This window comes from Phascolarctos cinereus, unplaced genomic scaffold (assembly GCF_003287225.1).
Source record: "Phascolarctos cinereus isolate Bilbo 61053 unplaced genomic scaffold, phaCin_HiC Scaffold_5;HRSCAF=322, whole genome shotgun sequence".
Classification (NCBI taxonomy): Eukaryota; Metazoa; Chordata; class Mammalia; order Diprotodontia; family Phascolarctidae; genus Phascolarctos; species Phascolarctos cinereus.
The window spans coordinates 309879888-309888941 of record NW_027555958.1 but is presented as its reverse complement, the minus strand read 5'-3'; the positions used below and the strand labels follow the sequence as shown (position 1 = coordinate 309888941).

General features: G+C 38.9%; 1 pseudogene; it reads right to left on the bottom strand.

Moving 5' to 3' along the window:
• Positions 1 to 392: 392 nt before the first annotated feature.
• LOC110211879 (TM2 domain-containing protein 1 pseudogene) lies at positions 393 to 7952 on the bottom strand (annotated as a pseudogene).
• Between the last annotated feature and the right edge of the window lie 1102 nt (positions 7953 to 9054).

The following is a 9054-nucleotide window of genomic DNA, read 5'->3' as shown; positions in this document are numbered from 1 at the left end:
AACAAAAATACATATACGTGTGTGTATTCAGAGTACCTCTCACACTTCTTTGCAGACATAGGTGACCATAGGTTTGGAATACTGTATATGATTTCAGAATTTTTTTTAAACAATTATTTTTAAGTTATACTACTGTTTTATTTTGAAGAAGGAAAAATGACAAGCCACAACTTGCCTATGGAAAATGCATTTGGGGTGGGAGGGAAAGGCGGACAGGTGGGTGAGAAAGCCCTCCAAGGGAGACAAGAGGCCTCAGAGAAAGTCTCCAGTGAACCAAATCTCAGAATAAAATATCTAAAAAAATCTCCAGTAAAAATTATTCAACTGAGGCGAGCTGTGCGGACAGGGACGATGAGAAAGCCTGAAATTCACGCTCCGGAGCTTTCTTAAAATCAAGGAGGCACAAAACTATGGAGCTGTCTTCTGAGAGTCGAAGGGGACTTCTGTGTTTTTCTAAACATTTCATTGGTAATACTCAGTCTTGTAAGTCTCGTTCCATAATAACCGATAATGTAACTAGTGCCGTCAGAAGCACCAACAATCTGCAGTGGAATGAGAATGAAGTCCATCAGACTGTCGATTCCACAAAATCCTACAGTGCAAAACTTTAACAAACCTAAAACAGGGTATCCCCGGTAAAACCTGGCTGCTCCTCACCAGCCAAGCAAGAGACAGAGAGTCACTGCCACCCGGTAGGAAGAGCCGTTTACGTTACAGCAAGGTGTGGTCTTGAAAAAAACAACTTCGCTTCCAGTAAAATGGGTTTCGTTGCCGCTAAAATCCTTACAGGTTATGTTGGGTGCTGGGTAACATGATGCATGAGCTGTGTAATTTGTACAGTTAACAGGTTCTTGAGTGGCCCCATTTGTCTCAGGATCTTTACAAAAATATTGTCCCACTCTCAGGTGCTCGCACTTGACCATCTAGTCGCCCCCCGCGGCAGCGGCCGCTGCCCCACCCCCGGCCCCGCGCTAACGGTCACGGGACACGAGCCTCAGGACGCCCAGAAGCCCGGGGTCGGCGGCGGACGTGGACTCCGGGGGGAACTAACAAGGTTGGTTTTGCTGCTCTTCCTCCCTTCTTACTTTCCTCCCTCCCTATGAGTTTGTCTCTGACTTGGGGGCAGCTAGGTGGCGCAGTGGACAAAGCACCGACCCTGAAGTCAGGAGGATCTGAGTTCAAATCATACCTCAGACCAAACACTTGACACTAGCTGTGTGACCCTGGGCAAGTCACTTAACCCCAATTGCAAAAAAATAAAAATTTTGTCTCTGTCTCTCTGTTTCTGATTTTCTATCTCTGTCATTCTCATTCTGTCTTTCTGTCTCTGTCTCTCTCCCTTCGTTCATTTTTCCCTCTTCTTTGTTAGGAAAAATGCCTTTCCAGAAAGTAGGGAGAGATAATTTGGGAAAGGTAGGTTATATAAAAATAAAATGTAGTAATTAAAATATATCTTAAAAACTTCAAAACATACCAGTAATACACTGTATTTTATTTCATTGCAAAATGGTGTCAGGAAGAATACCCTGTTGATGCCTATTAGAAAGGGAAATGGGCAAACCACCACTTGGTTTTCTTGGAATCCAGGGTGTTAGGTATCTTGGAAAGCTTTCCACCATCATGGAGCAACATGACTCCTTATAAGCCTTCTCTTAAGAGTTCTTAGTCCTTGCTTCCCCAACCCTCCTTCACCTCATGCTAAATAACTCACCTTTAAATACCCAGATTCTTCAGTACATTAACCATATGGTTTCTAATATCTATGCAACTTTTTTATTCAAAAGTATAACTATTTCATAAAGATTCATCTACATTTAAAGAATTATAAAAATCAATTGCATGGCACTTAAAATCATTTAAATGATTTGGAATCATAAAACTTTAAGAAATGTATTTGGAACAATAAATCTTTAGTAAATTTCATAAAGTCGTTTTTGGTTTGTTTGTTGTTGTTTTTTTTTTTTAAATCCCCATCTGTGTTCCTTGAACAAAGAAGAAGAGCTTTGTACATTCCATGGCCTAAGATCTGGACATATCTAAATATTCCAGTGGCAAAATATGGGTTGATGGTAGCAGTAGAGAGGGCTCAATTCCTTCTTTTGCTTAGATCAGTAAAGCAATTTGTCACTGGAGTAAGAGAAAAAAGAAAAAGAAAGTCACTATTTGATTTTGTATGACCATTCGACAAGATTGAATGGGTTTCAAAATGGAGATAATATTCTAAAACTTCAGATCATGGAAAGTGGGGACTCTAGGATCATCAATCTGTAATTTTAAAAAGTCGCATGTAAGGAAGGTTATCTGATAAGTTCATCTGGAAATATAATTGAACATTATTTTAATTTTCAGCCTTGGGAAGTTGCTGTAAAGATTTACTGGTGGTATCCACTGGACACAAGGGTGACCTTCTTAATGAATTTAATTTTCCGGTATAAATGGGTACCTGTGTCAGCTTCTTCCATCTGGGGATTATGTCTTGATGATCTCTGATGAAGTGACAGAGAATTCTGTCAGACAGGGCTTGACAATGAAAGACTGAGTCATTTATATTTGTATTTACATTGAACCTTGAGGCCAAGCCGAAAAGCTCAGTGACTTTAGGCAGTACATTGTTCTCCCGGAAAAAAAGATATTTTGACTATAACTCCTATTGTTTGCACCATTTTGTTGTTTAACAGAATCTGGCAGGGATTCAGCAGAAAGAGGGGAAGAATGTTGTCTAAAATAATAACCATAAATAAAACATGAAATCTACAAAGTAGAATGTTTGATGCTTATCTGACCTGAATAGTGCATCAACCTTGAGCAAAACAGCTGGAATGCGAAGCAAGAGAGAGCTTTACAAAGGCAGTAGTCAGTACATGCAACACAGAGCAGAAACCTGGGGACAGATTACTGCTGCTCCAGGTCCCAAATTTATCAAAGATAACCCTGCTCCTGAGTCACTTTAAGTTATCCCAGGTCAGCTCATTTTAGGATTTGCCTTAGGGAGTAAGAGGGAGAACATATTTGTTACAACCATTAGAGGGGGCAGAGCTGGTGTCAGTCAGTCTCTGTGTTCCTTCCAAAGCAGGCAGTTGTCCCTAATCCAAGTAGCTCTCTCTCCCACGTAGGATAACCCAGGTTTCGGCATACGTTCTTATCAGAGGTTCTGAGCCTTTTTCTTGTTTGTTTATTTTTGTGATTTGTTTATTCGACTCCATTGCCTCAGAACCGATTTTCAGAATATATTTTTAACAGCCATAATTGAAGGAAATACTAAATTTCATTTAGTGGTTAGTGAATGTAAGGAAGCATTTTTCCCCATTCCAAGTTTTAGGATCTCTTGACTATGAACCTATTTGTAGATCACAGGCTACCCTAGTCTAATTATATTTTTGTACTCACCAATCAAAATCTTTCAGCTCTTCCCCAACTTATATAAACTTTGAGTGTAACAGCAATTCTTTCTGTTCTTGCCAGAAACCCTGACAGTCTTCCCCTCCAAGATCGATTCATTTGTGAAGTCAAACTAGGCCATCTTTTGCCTCAATTCTTACATAGTCTTTAATCACTGAATGGGTGTTGCCTCAGAAAAACTGAGACTTGGGGAAGGCCTTAGCTTAAAAAGGCCAGGGTCTCCCACTGCAGCTGATCACGTTGCCACCCATCTTGACTTCTGTCTTGCCACTGGAGTCTGATGACTCTGGAGGACAGAGTGAGGCTGATGACTTTGCACAACCCTGCCTCACTTAAATCTAATTCACTTGCAAGTCATGACATCATTCTGCTGATGTTATTGGTCCTCTTTGAGGATGAAGGACAAACAGCAACAGTCATGCCATCTCTCTCTCTCTCTCTCTCCCTCTCTCTCTCTTCCCTCTCCTCCTTCACTCCATTCTCTTCCTTCACCTCTTTTTTTCACTGTTTCTCTCTTTTCTGCCTCGTACTGTCTCTGCCTCTTAGTAGCTGTCTCTGTCTTTCTATGCACTTATCTTTTTGACTGTCTATGTCTCTGTGTCTCACCATCTCTGCTTTTTCTGATGTTCTATCTCTCTTCCATCTCTGTCTCTCTCTTTCACACACACACACACACACACACGCACACGCACATATCCTATCTCACAGCCTGGGCCTAAAGGAGTATTTCTTTTCCATTTTCAAATTTTTGGGAATTAGAGGAGTCTCACTATGGGTAAACAAAAGATGGATTTTGCCCTCATCCAAGACTGTGAGTGCTCCTCACAGTGTAGGCCTGATGGGGAAATACCTTTTTCCATATCTACAAACTCTGCTTTGTGTTGATTTGGTTTTGGTAGACTCTAAGCCCTTAGATTAATATCATAAGATTTGATTCCTTATAGAAGTGGGGCCGCCTGGAATATCCAGGGCTTGTCTTTTTAGGAATCACAAATTTGTATCCTTCTAATCAGAAAGAAAGAATCAAACCTTAGGCTAGATGACTACTTACATGGCTGAAGTAAAAATTAGACTCACTAAGTAAAATATTAGCAAAAATATTACAGCAATTTATCATGAGAATAATACACTATGACCAGGTAGGATTTACACCAGGAATTCAGGGCTGGTTCAATATTAGGAAAACTATCAGCATAATTGACCATATCAACAATAAAACTAAGAGAAACCACATGATTATCTCAAAAGATGCAGAAAAAGCTTTTGACAAGATACAATACCATTCCTATTGAAAACACCAGAGAGCATAGAAATAAATGGAGTCTTCCTTAAAATGGTAAGTATCATCTACTTAAAACCTTCAGCAAGCATTATATGTTATGGGGATAAGCTAAAAGCCTTTCAAATAAGATCTGGGGTGAAACAAGGATGTCCATTATCACCACTGTTGGTCAATATGGTATTAGAAACGTTAGATTTAGCAATAAGAGAAGAAAAATAAATTGGAGGTATTCGAATAGGCAAAGTAGAAGCAAATGTATCACTCTTTGCAGACGACATGATGATATACTTACAGAATCCTAGAGAATCAAGTAAAAAACTACTTGAAATATTAAACAACTTTAGAAAAGTGGCAGGTTATAAAATAAACCCACAAAAATTACCAGCATTTCTATATATTACCAGTAAGGCCCAATAGCAAGAAATAGAAAGAGAAATCCTATTTAAAGTTACTGTAGACATTATAAAATATTTAGAAATCTACCTGCCAAAATAAACCCAGGAACTATATGAACACAATTGCAAAACATTTTTCACACAAATAAAGTCAAATCTAAATAATTGGAAAAAACATCAGTTGTTCGTGGGTAGGCCACGCTAATATAATAAAAATGAAAATGCTACCTAAATTAACTTACTTATTCAGTGCCATACTAATCAAACTACCAAAACATTATTTTATAGAGCTAGAAAAAAATAACAAGATTCATCTGGAAAAAAAAAAAAAAGGTCCAGAATATCAAGGAAACTAAAGAAAAAAAAATGCTAGGGAAGGTGGCCTAGCCATAGCAGATCTTAAATCATATTATAAAGCAGCAATCATCAAAACTATTTGGTACTGGCTAAGAAATAGAGTGGTAGATCAGTGGAATAGGTTAGGTACACAAGACATAGTAGGCAATGACTATAATAATCTACTGTTTGGTAAACCAAAGACCCTAGCTTCTGGGATAAGAACTCACTATTTGACAAGAACTGCTGGGGATACTAGAAAAGCATATGGCAGAAACTAGGCATAGACCAAACTCTTACATCCCATACCAAAATAAAGTCAAAATGGCTGCACAATTTAGATATAAGTAAACTGGGAGAGCAAGAAATAATTTACCTATCAGATTTGTAGAAAAAAATTATGACCAAATAGGAGCTAGGGAATATTGTGAAATGCAAAATGGATAATTTGATTACATTAAATTGAAAAGTTTTTGCACTAACAAAGCCAACGCAACAAAGATTAGGAGGGAAGCAGAAAACTGGGAAAGGATTTTTATAACCAGTGTTTCTGATAAGGGCTTCATCTCTAAAATATATACAGAACTAAGTCAAATTTATAAGAATACAAGTCCCAATTGGGAAATGGTCAATGGATATGAACAGGCAGTTTTGAGATGAAGAAATTAAAGCTATCTATAGTTATATGAAAAAATGCTCTAAATCACTATTGATTAAAGAAATGCAAGTCAAAACAACTTTGCGGTAACACATCACACCTATCAGGTTGGCTAACTCAACAAAACAAGAAAATGATAGATGTTAGAGAAGATGTGGGAAAATTGGAACACTAATGCATTGTTGGTGGAGTTGTGAACTGCTCCAACCATTTTGAAGAGCAATTTAAAACTATGCCCAAAGGGTTATAAAAATGTTCATACCCTTTGACCCAGCAATAGCACTTCTATGGCTATATCCCAAACAGATCATAAAAATGGGAAAAGGACCCACATGTACAAAAATATTTATTGCAGCTCTATATGTGGTGGCAAAGAATTAGAAATTGAGGGGAAGCTCATCAATTGGGGAATAGCTGAACAAGTTGTGGCATATGAATGTAATGGAATACTATTATACTGTAAGAAGTGATGAGCGGGGCAGCTAGGTGGCGCAGTGGATAGAGCACTGGCCCTGAAGTCAGGATTACCTGAGTTCATATCCAGCCTCAGACCAAACACTTGACACTTACTAGCTGTGTGACCCTGGGCAAGTCACTTAACCCCAATTACCTAAAAAAAAAGAAAATAAAAGAAATTTATGAGCAAGCCAACTTCAGAAAAACCTGGAAAGACTTATATGGATTGATGTTGAGTGAAGTGAGCAGAACCAGGAGAACATTGTACACAGTAACAGCCCCATTGTGTGAAGACTAATTTTGATAGACTTAGCTCTTCTCAGCAATGCAAGGATCTAAGACATCTCCAAAAGTCTCATGATAGAAAATATTATCCACATTTAGAGAAATAACTATGAAATTTGAATGAAGATTGAAGCATTTTTTTCTCTTCTGCTTTATTTTGTTTCTTCTTTCTTGTGGTTAATCTTATTGGCTCTAACTCTTCTTGACAACATTATACTATTGTTTGCATCCAGTACTGTTGCCAGGGTACCAGTATTACCCTAGTTAGTGTACCTCATCCTACCATCCAGAACCTCCCTCTTGCAGACAGCCCAATAGTAAGGATACCGATTATTTTCACAGATAGAGATCTTTGTTTCAGAGACTACATATCCCTTTCATCTGTTGGATCTGGGTAGATAATTGTGTATCTTTGTCCAGAAAGCAAGGTATCTGATCTGATCTGCCAGGTCAGACTCTGAAACTTCAACCAATGACTAAAAGTGATGGAAGTGAAGGCAGCAGGATGGATGAAAAGTTGATCAATGGAATGGATTAGGTGTGCATGATCTAGGAGCAACTGAACACAATAAAAGTGTGTTTAGTAAACCCAAAGACAATTTGCTGTAATTAAAATCCATTCAGAAAACAATCTGAGAGAAATAATAACTTGGTTTGGGTCCTTCCTCTTCTGTCTAACCCAGATGCCCGTTCAATGCCCCTAGCTCCTTTTACAGTCTAAAATGTTTACCTCTAGGTCATGTTATGGACCTCTTTCCTTTCCTAAGCCTTCTGTCTCTCCCTCTCTTAACCTCCATGGGAGAAGGCTACCTTAAAAGACAATCACATGGTCATAATGGTTCCCTAGGGCACTGGATAAGAGGAATGGTTGGAAATTTCTGCCCACTAGAGGACACATTATATTATTTTAAAATTGCACTCACATTACTCCTCCAAGCCTCGTCTGAAGAATTGTTGATTACCCAGTACTGTAGCGGCAGCCATAGGAAGACACCTTATCACTTCCAGATTCCAATAAACAAAGAACTATGATGTCTGAGCTGCTGCCCATGCCAATGTCCACTCTTCTAGGGTACACATTACTGCTCATTCCGCTGACACTAGAGCTCGTTTCACTTTCTACTGTGTTGCCTAGTGCCATTAGGACCTGTACTACGACCTACTCCTCTGTCTACCTTTGAAAGTGCCTCCAACCACCCAACCGTGCACCCTACCGTATATCTGGGCCCATAGGCATTGTCATTTTTTCCACTCTGCCAGGGCCTAACAACATACCCCTGAGCATAGGCCTAGAGATGACCCCTTGTGTGGTGGACCCAAGCCTTCTATCCCATCCTAGAGCCTGAAAGTGATCTCAGTAACAATATATTACTACGATCACACTCAGACCAACAAAAATACAATATGTTAGACCTTAATAGCTCACCAATCCTATCTTTTATAAATTGTTTTTTTTTTTTGTTTTGTTTTCTAAACACGTAACTTATACTGTGTAGCAGCATAATAAAATAAACTTGGTCTCAGAGTCATAAGACCTAATTTTTAGTCTTGGCTCTGAGCCTTATTAACTGAGGGAAACCCTGAACAAGTCACAACCTCCCAGAGCTTCAGTTTTCTCATCTCTAAAGTGAGGATAATAATGTTTCACCAACTCCTCCATAAACCTGTTGAGTGAATATTCAAGCATCACATAACCACCAACAATTATCATGAATAAAATATTTTTGGAAAACCTAACTTTTTTTTAGCAGGCTAAGTAAGTGGTGAGTCTATGGCTAGATCATGTCATGGAGGGGGAGAGGGTTTGGAAATACTCCAGAGGCCAGGCTACACCTGGTGGTTTTTCTAGAGAAAAGTGGGCTGCCACTCTAAAATTTTGGGGTACAGATTTAAATCTTAGGTTGGGTTAGGGCCAGTGGTTGGCTGTGAATTAGAAATAAAACAAGATAGGGACTGGACTCCTGGTTTCATGTTTCAGGTGATGAGGAAACTCCTTTTATCAATAGAAGTTGTCGTCTTCTCTGTGATTTATAGGAGTATAAGGTTGCCTCCACCACTAAGATGTTGTCCTGGGTCACATAGTCAGTATATGGTGGAGGTGGGATTGAAGCCCTGCTCCTTGCTGACTTCATGGCCAGCTTTCTATGAACTGTGCAACCTTTTGCCCAATTCTGAAATACATCTATATAAGTATAAGTTTATAGATGTAGAGATCATACATTGAGGTCATTTAGTCCACTCTT